Consider the following 17,161-nt stretch of genomic DNA (forward strand, 5'->3'; position numbering starts at 1 on the left):
ATGTTTTCTTTTGTAACTGGAAGCAAACATCGCTGATGGCTTTAACAGCTGCCTGCCAACATGGCCTGAGAAGCAGGCAAGCTCAAACATTTTTTGAGATCAACACATGTACAGGCATACAGTATATTAGGTCAAATTATAAATCCAGGAATAAAAGAACAAATAAACAAGTTTCAGCTTTCTCTAGGCTTCTGCGTCCAACACCAGCTAAACTAGACTCTGAAGCAGAGAAATCTAGATTCCAAGAAGGCAGGTCTCCCAGGAGTTCAAGTCAAACCTCCCTCTGGTAGGAAAAGAAGGTGCCGTTGTAGATTAACTGGCTGACGGCTGACCAGGTCCAGGCCGACCGCCCTGCCTAGCCCAGGCTTCCTCGTGTCGGCCAGCAGATTCTGAGGATGTGTGGCGGGTTAACTATAGACCTGCCATTGACTTGATCTTTGACCCCAGTAAATCATTTAATATGCCATGTGCCTTTGTCCATATGTTAATGTTTGGTGTAATTTGGATGAGAATTCCAGCAAGTATAGGGGTGCCACCCATTAGGGCTAAATCTTTCCCTTTAGAGTTTCTAGGAAGAACCTCCTGGACAGCTGCACTGCAGAGAGCCAAGGTATCTGGACGAACCAAATTGAAATGCCTACAGATGGTGAGACTGGCATTGCCTTAATTGTGGCTGACAAGTAGAAGAACAAATTTGTTCTTTGGTTATCAAAACAGACACAAGGGGCAAGAAATCCACCAGAGTAGAGTAGGTGCAAGAATACTGGATTATTTCGTGATCCTACCACTCTGCTAGCCAGGTGACCTTGAGCAAATCACTTAGGCCAAGGTTGTTCAGACATTAGTTGGTCATGAAATCAATGGGAATCGCTTCTCAGCCTTTTGGCTAAGATCAAGTGCATTATCTATGAAATAAATGTAGGAACTACACATTTTCTAATGAAGTCAAGTTGAATAGAGGAGAAAAATATCAGTGCTTAGTCTACACTAAGTATAGGCACTATTGCATATTTGTGTGGATGTGTGTTTCCTGGGGTCATGATGAATACTAAATTTCCCACTGTGGGTAACAAACAAAAAAGTTTTCCGGCCCACAACCTAGGATTGTGAACACAGGGTTTTGATTGCCCATCTACTGAGTGGAAGTTTTAGACATATATATGTATATATATATATATATATATATATATATATATATATACACATGCATATTCATATTCACATATGTATATGAGCACCACAGTGTGTCAGGCACAGAGGCATATGACATAGACAGGCACAGCAAGGCCCTGTCCTCATGGAGCCTCAGCTAGCAGGGGAGCCAGTCATAAAATAATTATATAATTATTTAACTACCATGCATGAGAAGACCCTGCAAAGGGAACAACAGTGTCAGTCCTACCTCAAAGACTTCCGTGAGGACCAAAGGAGAGAGCAGTGGAAACACTTCATAAACCATAGTATAATTCAAATAGGGTGTATTCTTATTTAAAACACTGAATATAAACATGACCTAAAGATGAGCTTAGTTTCCCTTATGCATCCATTCGATGACTAGCTGAACACTGCTCAGAGCCAGACACTGTTCTAGGTTCTGAGGATACAGCAGTAAATAAGACAGGACCACTGCCCTGGGAAGGTTCCCTTTCAGAGAGACAGACAGACAATAAACACATAAACTGGTAAAGTCAAGAGCGGTAAAGTGGGGCAGAGGAGTAGAGAACAATGGAAGTGGGGAGGTATTTTAGACAGGAAAGCAGTGCTCTCTGCGGGGGTGACAACCAGATCCAAATAAAGTGACCTTGGATGCATCACCGAACACTTCAAGACTCGGTTTTATTCATCTGCTAAATAAGGCTACTTATGCCCATCTCCTACGACTTCCTTGAGGATTAAATGAGATAAAGAATGCAAGGCCTCTGGGACAGTGCAAGCATGAATAGGCACTTAACATTTGCCCAATTGCTGAGTGTCTGCTGGTCTATTATTCAAGGTACTAGGAATATGTTTAGAACGATATAGAACAACAAGAAGGAACAAGCAGGCCTACTATTTTCAGACCAGGCTGCACAAATCCCTCAAAAGAAGTAATTATTATATTCAACTCTGTGTCAGTTGGGTCCTCCAGGAAGTGGGTGCTGAGACACAGTGAGGTGTGCAAGCCAGCTGAGGGGGTGGGGATGGTGGTAAAGCCTGGAAAGATAAAAGAGAAGCCAGATTGGGCAAGAAAAGATTCTGGAGGAAAGACTGCTGGTTAAGAGGAGTCCTACATGGGCAGAAATGGCCAGGCCCCGGGACCCCCACCACGTTCAGTCATTAGCAAGGGTTGCCTATGAAGAGCATGGGCGTGGCCCAGAAGGGCAGCCACATGGCAAGTTCTTCTTTGAAGGGAGATTGGAATGGTATGCCGCCACAGCTGCCACAAACTCCCAGCCTCAAACTGGGAATCCTGTAGACTTTTTGCGGTCAACACAACAGTGCTTTCTTGGGAGAGGAAAATACAATTTACTCTGACTTGGGGAAGCCTCACAGAGGAAAAGCACTCCGAGGGCCAGAGAGGCCTAGTCCTGATTTTATGATATTCTGTATCTGTTAGGATGTCTTTGGCCACATGCCAACTCAAAATGGCTTGAGCAATAAAGAACCTTTATAATCTCCTATAAGAAGTCTGGAGGAAGGAGGGCCCAGGGTTGTTTAATTTAAAATTCAGTGATGTCATCATTGTGCATCTACCCTCCTGTGCATCTCCTTTTTATCAATGAAGAAACTTCTCAAAAGCCCACCAGCAGACATGCCCTCATATCCCACTGGCCAGAATCAGACCACATATCCACAGATATACAAGTCACCAGTTAAGACCAATGAGATCGGTCATGACTGGTGGGCCTGCAGGCCTGGGATGACGAGATTAATAAAGTCCTTTTTACTTTTATTTTTAATATGTGACTTTATATACATATATACATACATATGCTAGCTATATTAAAATATAATTCCATACTAACTTGTGACATTTTTGAACTGAAAAAAAAGTGTTGATCATCGAGTTTTTAAAAATTGTGGTAGAACACACATAACATAAAATTGACCATCTTCACCATTTTCAGTTGTACAGGGAGTGGCATTAAATTCATTCTCATTGTTGTGATACCAATACCACCATCCATCCACTTAACTCTTCATCTTACAAAACTGAAACTCTATACCTATTAAGCAATAACTCCCCATTCTTCTTTCCCCCAGCCCCTGGCAATCAGCATTCTAATTTCTGTCTCTATGTATTTGACTACTCTAGATATCTCATATAAGTGGAATCATACAATGTTTGTCCTTCTGTGTTTGGCTTATTTCGCTCAGCATAATGTCCTCAAGGTTCATCCATATTGTAGCATGTGTCAGAATTCCCTTCCTTTTTTTTTTTTAAACGTTTATTTATTTTTGAGACAGAGAGAGAGACAGAGCATGAACGGGGGAGGGGCAGAGAGAGGGAGACACAGAATCTGAAACAGGCTCCAGGCTCCAAGCGGTCAGCACAGAGCCCGATGCGGGGCTCGAACTCACGGACCACGAGATCATGACCTGAGCCGAAGTCGGCCGTTTAACCGACTGAGCCACCCAGGCGCCCCAGAATTCCCTTCCTTTTTAAGGCTAACAACATTCCATTAAATGTATATACCACATTTGGTTCTTCCATCTTTTGGCTATTGCAAATAATGCTGCTATGAACGTGGGTGTATAAATATCTTCTTGAGACTCTGGATCCAATTCTTATGGGTATATACCCAGGAGAATTGTTGGATCAAATGGTAAGTCTTTTTTTTTTTTTTTTTTTTTGAGGAACTGCCATACTGTTTTCCATGTTAGCTGCACCATTTTGCATTCCCACCCACAACACACAAGGGCTCCAATTTCTTCACGTCCACACCAACACTTGTTATTTCCTCGTTTGGGGGGTTTTAGGTGTTTTTATATAGTATCCATCCTAAGAGTTGTAAGGTAGTATCCTACTGTGGTTTTGATTTGCTTTTCCCTAACAATTAGTAACATTGAGCATCTTCCATGTGTTTATTGGCCATTTGCAGATCTTTGGAAAGCTGTCTATTCAAGTCCTTTCCCCAGTTTTTTACTGGGTCGTTTTTTATTGCTAGTGAGTTGTAGAAGTTATAGAAGCTCTTTATATATGTCAGATAGTAACGCCTTATCAGATATATGATTTGCCAATATTTACCAGTCTCTGACCTTTTTTAAGTTAAAAGCTCAGTCTATGGAGCCCACTGCTTAGATTCAAATCCTAGTTGTGCCACTTATTAGTCTGGGGGGAAGGGTAAACAATCACACAACATCCAGGGTCTGCCAACAAGAAAGAAAGGGGCAATGGCAGTTGAGTATCGACCAGCACAGCAGAGTCCATTACACAGCAGTAGATGTCAAAGGCTGGTAGGTGTGAGTGGGGCTTATTTCAGTTTTCGAATCAAGAAGGATAAATGTCAAGTTATAACAGAAGATAGTATTTCATTGAGCGCTGACTGTGCCAAGGCCACACCAAGTCCTTTACATGCATTATCTCATTTCAGTTACTCATTCACAAGTATTTGATGAAAGCCTAATATGAACCAGTGACTGCTGAGTAAAAAACAAAATAAAACAAGAAACCAGACATTGTGCCTGCCCTCAAGGAATTTACAGACTTTGGTCAAAGAATCAAACAACTTACAATGATGCTAAGCGTTACAAAGGATGGGTCCACGGTCCCAGGGAAACTGAGCTGGTCAGGTAGGTCAGGGAAAACTTCTCTAGAAATGGAGCAAACGCAGCTTGAGTTGAGGTAAGAAAAGGTAGGAGTGAAGAGCTGGATGTTACAGACTCATCAGCTCCGTGAGGTAGGTACAACTCTTATCCCCACTGGAATGGAAGCTCTGAGAGTATAGGGCCACGTCTATCTTATTCACCAATATCTCTATTGCCTAGAACATGGCCTGACACAAAACGGTTCTCAGGGAACGTTTGTGGAATGAATGTATCCTCATGTTATAGATAAAGAACTCGAGGCTCAGAGAGGGCAAGTAACTTAGCCACAGTCGCAGCGCTTAGTAAGTGGCAGAGCTCAGTGTGAGGCCAGGCAGCAGGCTCTGTAGCTTGAGCTTTTGACGTTTTAAAAAGTCACCTTAACACTACATGTTAACTAACTCGGATTTAAAAAAAAAAAAAAAAAAAAAAAAAGTCACGTTAAAAAAAAAAAAAAAAAAAAAAGATGAAGTAAAAAGACTTCACCCCATCATCCAAGGCCTGTAGCGGGTATAAGCATTCTCTTCCGTGGCCTCCAACTTGCTAGTATGGCCCGTCACACATCGTGTTGTAGTTGCTCTCACACATGACTGTCTACCTCCCTCCTTCCCAGATCCAGTCTTCTTCCCTGCAAGTAACAGTAACCTGTGAGCTACCTCAGGGACTGAATCTACACACAGCGCACTACTTGAGGGTGCAGGCGCCGCGTTCGGCAGACCTGTGGACCAAGCCTGCTTCTGCCGCTTACCAGTTCCCTTTCTAAGCAACGGAAGTTGCTTACTCTGTAAAATGGAGACGATAATAGGACCCACACCTCTCAAAGCTGTTGGAAGAATTCGTTGAGATAACGCCTGTAAAGCACGTAGAATGGTGCTGAGCCCAAAGTAAGAACGCAATGAAAGTTTGCCAATACTCTATACTGGAAAAAAATAAAACCAACATCGACACCATCCCACACTCAACTGGAAGAAAAATTACGTGGTGTTTTTTTTTTTTTTCTAGGGCAGGGATGGATAGGCAGGCTTCAGCTACTTGGCTTTTCCTCGTTCCAAATGCACTACTGGCAGCGTGAGCCACGGTCTCGTGTGGAAGGAAGGGATTGGCCAGCAAGGGGGTGACCCAAGAGGGTCCCAGAATCCCCAAGTTACTTTCCCCTCCCCAGCCCCGAGGGGCCGTGCTGCTTCTGCTCGGGGCCCCGCCAATCCTCCACCTCTTCCTTTCTGGTTTCCCATCCCTCCCTCCCCACTCCAAACCCTGGGAAAAAAAAATGAAGAAAAGCACACCAACCAAGAAGTCTTTTCACTTCATTGTGTTTTCCAGCTAGACCTGAACAGACAGCGATCAATTCAACGCTCTCTCACCCTCCCTCCTCTCTCCTTCTCTCTTCTCTTGTCCTCTTTGTGTTCTTTTCCTCTGAGACTGTGTCTTCGGGCTTAGGAAAACGCAGTTACCTCCCCACCGCATGAGGATACCAGAAGCTTCGGTTGCCAGTAGCAAACACAACATGATTATAACGGGTCTCCATGGCCCTCAGCGTTTAGAAAGGCAGAGAAGCAGGGGATCCCGCACGGATTCTCGGAGAAATGCCTCGTTTGATGGCTTCTGTCCCACCCCAGGCTCAGCTGCAACGAGTCACACAGAAAACCTCAATCTCCCTCTTCCTCTGGCCAAGAACCTTCTGAAGTCCACCCCATCCCAGACATGGAGTTTGCATTCCGAGTTTGAGTAAACCTGGCCAGTTGGACTTGGAATCAACGAGGATGAAGAAAGAATACACCTTTTCCATTTTCAAAGCTGCCTAGTGGGATTTTGTTTTTTTCCAACAGGGTAACTCCAAATTGGCAGGACTTTCAAAGCTACAAGTTTCCATGTCCCCAGCCCTCACTGAAGAAAAATTTCCTGGTTAGGTTGGCATGTGCAAAGGTTCGGGGTGTGCAAGTGAGAAACATTTAACAAATAGTTAAACCTGAGCTATGAATCAAATTAGTCTAAACAAGATTCTCCCCATCCCCATGCTGTACTAGTTACCCTGCTTAATTCCTATCTCAAACTTATATTGAAAAATAACTACTATTTATCAAGCGCCCAGTAAGTACCAGGAACTGAACTAAGTATTTTATTTACTTATATTGACTCATTTTATCTCCCCAACTACGTAAGATAGGAGTTATTTACTGTTTCCTCTCTGAAGCAGAGACGAGGGGCGCCTGGGTGGCTTAGTCGGTTAAGTGTCCGACTTTGGCTCAGGTCATGATCTCACGGTTCGTGGGTTTGAGCCCCAGGTCAGGCTCTGTGCTGACAGCTCAGAGCCTGGAGCCTGCTTCGGATTCCATGTCTCCATCTCTCAACCTCTCTCTGTCTCTCTCTGTCTCTCTCTGTCTCAAAAATAAATAAACATTAAAAGAAGAGACAAGTAATGTCCCCAAAGTCACGCACTTAATAAGTGCCAGGACCAGAGTTCAGATCTCATCCCCAACACAATAACATGGATGAATCTCAAAATCACTCTGCAGAGTGAAAGAAAGAGCACCTACTGTATGAATCCCTGTACATAAAATTATAGAAAATGCAAACCCATCTATGGTGATAGAAAGCAGACCAGCGTTTGCCTGGGGATGGGGTAGAGGGAAAGATGAATTACAAAGAGGAGTAGGTTGTTTTGAATTGTAGCAAATCTTATTTCTGGCTTCATAGGTGACATGATTCTCATACTTCCTTCTTCATTCAATCTGTTGCAATAAATGCAACAACCTGAATGCAATGAATGAAGCTTTTCCAGAAGCTTCACATTCTGTAGCTTCTGGAAAATTCCACTAGATATGTGTGAGAGAATGAGAGTGAAAAAAACAGTATCTTAGTATAATATTATTATGAAAATAGTTTGACCCCTGAAAGGATCTTGGGGACTCACAGAGGTCCCCAGGCCATGCTTTGAAAATTGCTGATTTAAAGTGCTTAGAACTGGGGTGCCTGAGTGGCTCATTCAGTTAAGCATCTGACTCTTGATCTCAGCTTGGGTCTTGATCTCAGGGTTGTGAGTTCAGGCCCCACACTGGGCTCCATGCTGGGCATGGAGCCTTCTTAAAAATAAATAGATAGATAGATAGATAGATAGCTCGCTCACTCGCTCAGAACCAAAAACTATTCATCCCAGTTTCAATGTTACCACCTCCATTATTTTACCTCTCCTACCCAACACCTTGTGAAATCCTGAGAAACAGAGGAAGAAACTGGGGCGTAGAGGAGCATCAGATGGAAGGTTGTACTGATAACTCTCCTTCAAAGTTCTTTCCAACCCTGTGCATCTCTGACATGGGATATTTTTCTTTTAAACAAAATCAAGAGAGGGGTACCTGGGTGGCTCAGCAATTTGAGCGTCCAAATCTTGATCTCAGCTCAGGCCATGATGTCACAGTTCATGAGATCGAGCCCCACATCGGGCTCTGAGCTGGTGGTGCTGAGCCTGCTTGGAATCCTCTCTCTCTCTCTCTGTCTCTCTCTCTCTCTCTGTCCCTCCCCTGCTTTCACTCTCTCTCTCTCTCAAAATAAATAAATAAACTTAAAAATTTTTAAACAAAATCAAGAGAACCAAAGGTACAGCAGGACCTAAATGCACAGGACCAGGGGACTAAAGCACAACAGTGGAAACATCTCAGTTTCTTTGTGACCCCCTCCCAGAAAGAGGAACGGCTGTCTCCTCTCATGGCCTTGCTCTGGTTCATCCCATAGTGGATGTCACAGGAAGAACCTGGGGCCCTGAAGAAACTTCAGACAGATCTGAGCTCTCACCTGTTCCCTAAACAAGTACCTGCCCAGTCTGAGCCCAGCTCTTGCCTGAACCCTCAATTCAGATAAAAACTCTGCCCTGGGATGGTGCAGCAAGCAGGGGGGGGGGGGGGTGCGGGCATAAGTTTAGGAATGAATCAATCAGGGTGTGAATATTATTTCTCCTTCCAACAGGCTATATAATCTTGAGTAAGTTATGGAACTTTGCTGAACTTCAGCTTCCTCATCTGTAGACGGAAATCATCTTAACTTTCTGAAAGGATTACTATACAGACTCAGTGAGATACTAATGGACAAATCCCAGCTGAGTAGCTGGCACCTAACAGAGGCTCACTCTTAGTGACTGTTACATTTTTACAGAAACGCAAAGGGCACGATGGAAATATCACAGATTCTAACATAAGACACGCCTGGGTTTGAATCCTAACCACTCCGATTTGGGGCAATCATTTCACCCACCTTGCAGAGTTAGTGTGAGGGCTGCCTGAAATAATGTCTATAAATTGCCTGGCATCTATCCCATGCCCTTTAGATAGTCACTGTTATTATTTTGAGGCATTTGCAGCTGTGGCTACAAGGTCACTATTTCCCAGGGAGAACTGCTCACCCTCAGGGATAGCCACTTGTGATCCAGCCCTTGGTATTCCTGGGGACAGGTTAGGATATCTGCCTCTCCATCAGGCCCGATGGGCCTTTTCCAAGTGAGTTAACCCAGTCCTCACTTGGCATTCCCCTTCTCCTAAATATCCCAACAGGGGACCTTGCACAGAGGCCATAATAGGAGAGTTAACATCTACAGTAACTGTTCCCAAGTCAGAGGGAGAATAGACACTGCATGTAAAGTTTATTTATTTATTTTGTGGTGGGGAGGGGCAGAGGGAGAGGGAGAGAGAGAGATTCCCAAGCAAGCTCCTTGCTGACAGCACAAAGCCCCATGCAGGGCTCGAACTCATGAACCGAGAGATCATTACCTGAACCCATACCTGAACCGAAACCAAGAGTTGGACGCTTAACCGACTGAGCCAGCCAGGTGCCCAACACTGCGTGTAAAGACCACCCCACACAGGGGAGAGGCTGCCCAGAGCCCTGGAGTCAAACTTGGATTCAAATCCTGGCTCTACTACTTCTTTATTAACTGCAAGATCTCAGGCAAATTACTTAGCCTTGTTGTAAGGCCAGTTTCTCGCCTGTAATTGAGAATAATGGTAGTAGATAAGTGCAAAAAGCACTTAGCATGGCACACATAGGAAACATCAACACATTTTATCTATCATCATCACTTCTACTACCGTTACAGCAGGATCCCATCCTTTTAACAATAACGCAAAGGTAGCTCACATTCCCACCCAGACACTGAGATCAGGGAGCAGCAGCATGGCAATGGAAGAAAATGCCTCTTTTCACTTTTATGTACTTTCAAGTTTCTTTAGCAAGTACCAGTGACTAGAATAACGCGGAAAACTTAACGAAGAGGAGAAGGAGTAGAGGAAGTTTTAAAACAAACGGAGCTCACCCACATCGCAAAGTACTGGCCCCAGGCCTCAAAGGGCGGTACCAGGGTACGGGCGCGCGCCTGTGCGAAAACAGGCGATGGCACTAGGGAAGCCCGGGAGGCCCGACCAATCAGAAGGCGTTCCGATGAGCCCGGTCTTTCTATTGCTAGGAGGCCCCTGGACCCTGAGGGGCACGCGGCAGGATTTGGCGCGGTGCCGGCAGAGCCTGCGCAGTGAGGCTCTTGCTTGAGGCGAGGCCGGAAAAGAGTTGGGAAGATCGGAAGGGAACAGAAGAGTAGAGCTGGGAAAAGGGTGGGAGGTGAGCAAAGACAGGGCGACAGCACGGAGGCGGCCTCTGCAAGTAGAGAGAAAGGATGCGTCTTGGTGCGCGGGGAGGAGGGGAAGGTATGAAGGAAAGATCACAGAGGTGACTGGTGCTTCGGGGACCTGGGGGCAGGGGTCTCCTACTCTCCTCTCCAGTGTGCAATTGAAAAGGATAGGAGTGATTACTTAACGTTTAATCCTGTAAGGGAGGCCTAGAAACCTAGCTCATAGTGCCACGGTCGTTAAGTGATGAAGCTGAATTTCATCCTCAGATCTGACTCCTAGATCCTTGGCTGTCTGCTGTGAGAAGAGCCCAAGGACGCTCATACTGCACGCACTTAACACAGGACACCATGAGAGAAAAGACGGGAAGAGGAAAAGCGCAGGGAGGTGAGGGAAGGAGAGAGCTGATATGGAAAAGAAGTGAAGAGTTTGCAAATGGGAGGGAGAAAAAAGGAGAAGAGACTAAAAAGGGATGGGGTTGGGGCACCTGGGTGGCTCAGTCGGTTAAGGGTCAGACTTCGGCTGAGGTCATGATCTCAAGGTTCGTGGGATCGAGCCCCGCATCTGCCTCTGTGCTGACAGCTTGGAGCCTGGAGCCTGCTTTGGATTCTGCATCTCCCTCTCTCTCTGTTCCTCCTCTGCTGTCACTCTGTCTCTCTGTCTCTCTCTCTCTGTCTCTCTCTCTCAAAAATAAATAAAGATTAAAAAAATTTTTTTTTAAGGGATGGGATGTGAGGAGGAAAGAGAAGGGTGAAGGGGCAGCAACAGGGAAGGAGAGGAGAAGAAAAGATGGAACCATGACTGAGCATGGGCTTAAGCCAGAGGAAGGCGGGGAGGGGATGAAGGTGGTCCTGGAAGAGTCAAAATCACCTGGAGCATAATCCTAAAAGCTGAAGGAACAAGGGTTGGAGTTTGGTGGGTATTTATGCTTTGTTTTCTCTTGCTGTGAAAGCGTGGAGCCTGGGGATCCTTGCCTATTGACCTGGCAACTGGCTAGTCAACTCAGCAAGAGAGTCTGATGGAGGCAAGTTGGAAGTGAGGTCAGACTCCTTCTCACCTGTGCTGTGGGGGTCTCTAAGCTGCAGCTGGGTTGCCATGTTCGTTATTAGTGCACCGAATGGGCTCACCCAGTATACTATTCAAGAGTCATCAACAGTTTGATCTGAAATTTACCCTTCAGACCATGTTGTGGTTTGTGGGTTTTTTGGTTAAGAGAGAGAGAGAGAGAGAGATTTTGTTACTAAGGTAATGATTTCAAAAAGTCTTTATCTCCTTTTTTCCTCTAAAGATCTGAACAGATCTGGGGCGCCTGGGTGGCTCAGTCAGTTAAGCATCCAACTTCAGCTCAGGTCATGATCTAATAGTTCATGAGTTCCAGCCCCACGTCAGGCTCTGTGCTGACAGCTCAAAGCCTGGAGACTGTCTCTCTCTCTCTCTTCTCTCTCTCTCTCTCTCTCTCTCTGCCTCTCCCCTGCTTGTGCTCTGTCTCTGCCTCTCTCTCTCTCTCTCAAAAATAAATAAAAACATTAATTTTTGTTTAATCTGAACATATCCTGTGTTTGATCTTAAACATTTTAGACTAAGGGGTGCCCGGGTGGCTTAGTCGGTTAAGCGTCCGACTTCAGCTCAGGTCATGATCTCGTGGTTTGTAAGTTCAAGCCCCACGTTGGGCTCTGTGCTGACAGCTCGGAGCCGGAAGCCTACTTGGGATTCTGTGTCTCCCTTTCTCTCTCTGCCCCTTCGCTGCTCATGCTCTTTCTCTGTCTCTCAAAAATAAGTAAATGTTTTTTTAAAAAGTTTTAAACATTGTAAACTAATAAGGGCAGGTTTTTCTTTCCCTTCATGGGTTTTTGTTGGTGCTCTGGGGTTCAATCTCTTGAAGGGAAGGTCTTGGAGGAAGGGAACGTAGCACAGAGGCAGGAACGATGGAATATTACTCAGCAATAAAAAGGAATGAAGCACTGTTACATGCTACAAGGATGAACTTTGAAAACATTATGTTAAGTGAAAGAAGCCAGTCACAAAATACTATACATTGTGTAATTCCATTTGTATAAAACGTCCAGCAAAATTCAGAGACAAAAAACAGATCAGTGGTTTGGGGGGCTGGGGGAGCATTTGGGGGCTGAGGACGACTGCTAAAGGGAATGGAGTTTCTTTTTAGGGAGATAAAATGTTCCAAAATTGATTGTGGTGATGGTGCACAACTCAGAATACACTGAAAACTATTGAATTGTACATTTTCGATGAATTGTATAGAATGTGAATTATACCTCAATAAAGTTGTGAAAGAAAGAAGGAAAGAAAGGGAGGTGAGGGAGAGAGGGAGGCAGGGAGAGAAGGAAGCTGTGAAAAAGGGAAGGAAGGAAGGAGTGAGCAAAGAAACGGAGGTGAAAAAGATTGTGTCTAACTTAAGGGGCATAGAATGGATCTGTGTGGCTGGCATTTAAGGAAGTAGTGAAGAGTAAAACTAAGACCAAAGAACACAGGGCCTAGAACTTCATGTCAGAGTTTAAACATGATCGTACAGCTCTAAACTATTAGAGTAGCCACTAGCCATATGCAGCTACTGAGCACTTAAAATGTGGCTGGTCCAAATTGAGATGTACTGTGGGTAGAAAATACACACCAGATTTTGAAAACTTAGTAGGAAAAAAAAGGAGTGTAAAATTTCATTAACTTTTCTATTGATCGCATGTTGCAATGAGAATATTTTTTATATTGGGTTAAATAAATTATTAGTCTTACTTTCTAAAATAACTTTGTTAGGGGCACCTAGGCAGCTCAGTCAGTTGAGCATGCAACTCTTGATTTTGGCTCAGGTCATGAGCCCAGTGTTGAGCATGGAGCCTGCTTGGGATTCTCTCTCTCTCCCCCTCTTCCCCTCTCCCCTACTTGAACATGCACCCGTGCTCTCTCTCAAATAGAAAAAGGTAATAATAAAAAATCAAACAAAATAACTTGGCTACTAGAAAATTTTAAATTACATATGCGACTCCCATTATATTTCTATTGGACAGAGCTGTTATAGATTAGTGGGTAGCCACTGAGAGTTCTTGAATCAGCACAGGGGTTGGCAAATGTTTTCTGTAAAAGGCCAGATGGTAAATATTTTCAGACTTGAGGGCCATACAATCTCTGTAGCAACTACTCGACTCTGCTGTTGTAGGATGAAAGCAGCTAAGGACAACGTGTAAACAAACAAGCAAAGCTGTATTCCAATGCAACTTAATTTATGGATGCTGAAATTTGAATCCCACATACCTTTCACATGTCATAAAATATTCTTCTCTTTATTTTTTTCCCCAGTCACTTGAAAACGTAAAAAACATTCTTAGTTTGTGAGCCCTACAAAATCAGGCAGTGAAAGAGATTCAGCCCACGGGCCATAGTTTGCCAACCCCCGATTAAAGAGTTCAGCTAGTCTCTGAAAATCTCTTGCAACCACCCGCAGCATTGGTAGTCTCCCCACACACAGGCGCACAGTGCTTGGAAAATTCCTTCTCTGCAAACAGCATGGATTCACATAACATTTGATCTGGAAGGGACAGTAGGGATCATATGCTCCTACCTTCTTATGTTACATTTGAGGAAACTGAGTCTCAAAGAGGTAAACTCACATAAACAAGGTCACGTTGCAGTGAAGAGGTTCCAAATAATAGGAGTAAGTGCAAGACCATCAGGCAGCAGCTGGCAAAAAAGGAAGGGTCTAAGGTCAGACTGTGTACCTAGGCCCCACTCAGGGACTCTAAATTCTAGCTTTTCCATCCATCCAGTCACCAGTTCTCCCATTCATCACTTATTTCTTGAGACGGCATGGGTGCCGGGCCCCGTGCGAGGCTCTGAGGAACGAGACATTAATTTGGTCAGTGACCTTGAGGTGCTCAGTATAGAGAAAGATATTTTAAAACGTATATACTGGGGTGGGGGAGGGGACAGATTTCCTGGAAGGAGAGGAAAAAGGACCTCTGAGGAGGTGTAGCCCAAGCAATGATCAGAAGGACAAGTAGGAATTAGCCAAGTAAAGGAGAAGGTGGGAAGAATATCTCCTATGCAAAGGCCTGAAACAGAGTGCCCAAAGTGTTTAGGGAACTATAAGCAGATCCCGGGCGTGGAGCATTAAGTAGGAAGTGGAAGTGGGGGAAGGGAGCCTGGAGATCAGTGGGACCCAGAATAGGAAGATCCTCTGTTTGAAGTTAAGATACTTGGTCTTGATCACATTAGGTGGTGAGGAGACACAGAGAGGTTTTAAACAGTGAAGTAAGACAGATTGTTTTAGAAAACTCACACTGGCAGTTTGCCAGGCAGAGCGGAGAGAAGATTCCATGTGGAGGGAATGGCCTGAGGGAAGGCCTGGATACATACAAGACCTGGTAACAGCGAGTGATCTGGTGTGACTCAAGCAAGCAGTACATGACAAGGAGTGAGAAGAGAGAAACTGAGGAAAGGACTCTGCAGATGGTAGAGGGTCTTCAAATCCCAGCTGAGGAGTTTGGCTTTGATTTGATTCTTCAGGTACAGACATTGGTAAGAACCCATGGGAGTAAGTTGGAAGGTAGAACACAGACTTAAGGTCAAGTTGTTTTAGCTCTGCCATTTATTAGTTAAACCTCCATTTCCTCAGAGGTACAATGGAGATGATAAAGTGATGAGAATTGAGCGACATAACTTGTAAAAAGTGCTTATCACTGTTTAAGAGCCTGATACACAATGAGCACTCAAAATATTAGCTCTGAAACCCACATGGAACGCATCACATGAAAGGGCTCCCCGTTCCTCCCTGAGGGAGGAGACTCGGCTAGGAGAACACTCTGGGGACAGACGCCCCTGACCTTTTATTTTTTAACTTGAGCTAATTTTCCCTTTTTTTTTTTTTTCACGTGGAAAAATCACTGTGAGACCACAAGTCCCCACATTTTGGGGTAGTTTTCTTTAAGAAGCTCAGAGGAACTCATGCACCCGACTCTGGTCTTATGCATAGCTTTTTCCAAAGTAGGGCCCAGAAAGCCAGCAGCTCGGCTGGAGAGTGCTGAGCATTCTCCCATGGACCCTGTGACAACCTTTGCATTCCTCTAGCCCTCCCAATGATCATTATCTGTTAATGAATCATTATCTGATTATCTGTTAATTTCATATTCATTTTTACACTGTATGTGCAGTGTATATATATATATATAATATATATACTGTATTGCAGTGTTATATATATTATATATATAATATATACCTAATATGTGATAAAGGAAAAATATTTTATGTATATAAGTACATAGAACAGCTCTTAAGAACCTGGTAACCGGTCTTCTCCAGGATAAGGAATGGTGTGCATTGGGGCGAGACTTACTCTTTTGTGCCTTCTGAAGAACCATGTATGTGTATTATCTATTTAAACAAATCCAATGAATTTTTAAAATTCAAAAGAGCATCTCTGTTTTTCTGTAATAGAGGTATACCAGGTCCACTGTTGCTTTAGCCTCAAGTTTTGCTTTCCAGTGCCTTGCTCCATAGTCCAAAGCCGGAACAGTGAATGAGAGGGTGACAGTCTTGGTTTCCATCCCCCACTGCAGGGGTCAGAATCCTTCTGTGACCCAGGCCTCCCAGCTGGGGAATGGGGAGAGTGGCACTTGCCACATTCTCCACAGGAGTAGCATTGAGAACTAGCTATCTGTTGGTAAAGGATTTCAGGATCTGGGAATGAAAGAGAATATATTAACACAAAACACTCCTGCTTTTTAACCCCACATAGTTCTAGAGAAATCTAATATAAAGGCTTCAGATCCACTTACAGTTGCTGCACTAAAGATGAATGTTAATTAGTGACATTGACAATTGTCATTTTCTTTGTAAACCTACTTGATGGCTGGGAGCTGCAGGAATCTTTGCTATATGAGCCTTCTCTCTTTGAACAACAAAGTCTCAGGCTGACCTACCTGAAACAGACAGGAAACCTGCCCACCTCAATTACAGGTCTCAGCTGAGAGGCAGTGTTTGGTGTCCACACAGTCTATCTAGACAGCATTTGCCTAACCAGGTCCAGTGACTGCGGCTTATCTTTTAATGAGGTTCTCCATTCCATTCCTTCTCTCTCTAGTGCCCTCATCTAGAGTGAAATGCACAGAAGGCATTTAACAAATAATGGCTGAACTAATGGCGGGCTGACTTCAAGAGCACCCTCACTTTATAGACAGGGAAACAGAGTCACAAAGAAATGCAGTGCCTTGCATGAGTTCCATGATAAGGGATCATTGGTTCAGGCAGGAGTCCCAGTTCAATCCCTAAAGCTCCTCTCTTCCACTTCCTGAACAGAGGATGCCTGAGAAGCTCCTGTATTTCCATCTTCACAGACAACCCGAGGAAATGGCGAAGCCACCATCCCTCCCCAGATCTGTTCCCCCCATCTGTAAAATAATGGCATGGCAGGATAACCTCTCAGGTCCCTCTGCATTCACCAGCCACCTTGGACGGCCCCTTCCTCCAAGTTGTATTTCTTGAATTCTTTGAGTTTCCTGAGAGTTTCAAGGGGGCGCTGTGAAGCTGGCTACGCGCAGCCAGTGGGCTCTTCCTTCCCTGGAGCTGCCTGAGTGCTTGGTCTCCCTGCTGGTAACCAAGCCCTTGTCTGCCTTTCGAGCAACCCGGCCCTTTCTTATTGTTGCTGTCTGTTTCCATTTGCTCCTTTTATTCTCCGGGTTTTCCTTGACTCTGATGTTTTTCCCCCTGCTGCACAACAAGCCCTTCTGATCTCTGTGAAAGGCAAACCCGTGTCATTCTTC

This window comes from Panthera pardus, unplaced genomic scaffold, assembly GCF_024362965.1.
Source record: "Panthera pardus isolate Hobbes unplaced genomic scaffold, ASM2436296v1 HiC_scaffold_22, whole genome shotgun sequence".
Lineage (NCBI taxonomy): Eukaryota > Metazoa > Chordata > Mammalia > Carnivora > Felidae > Panthera > Panthera pardus.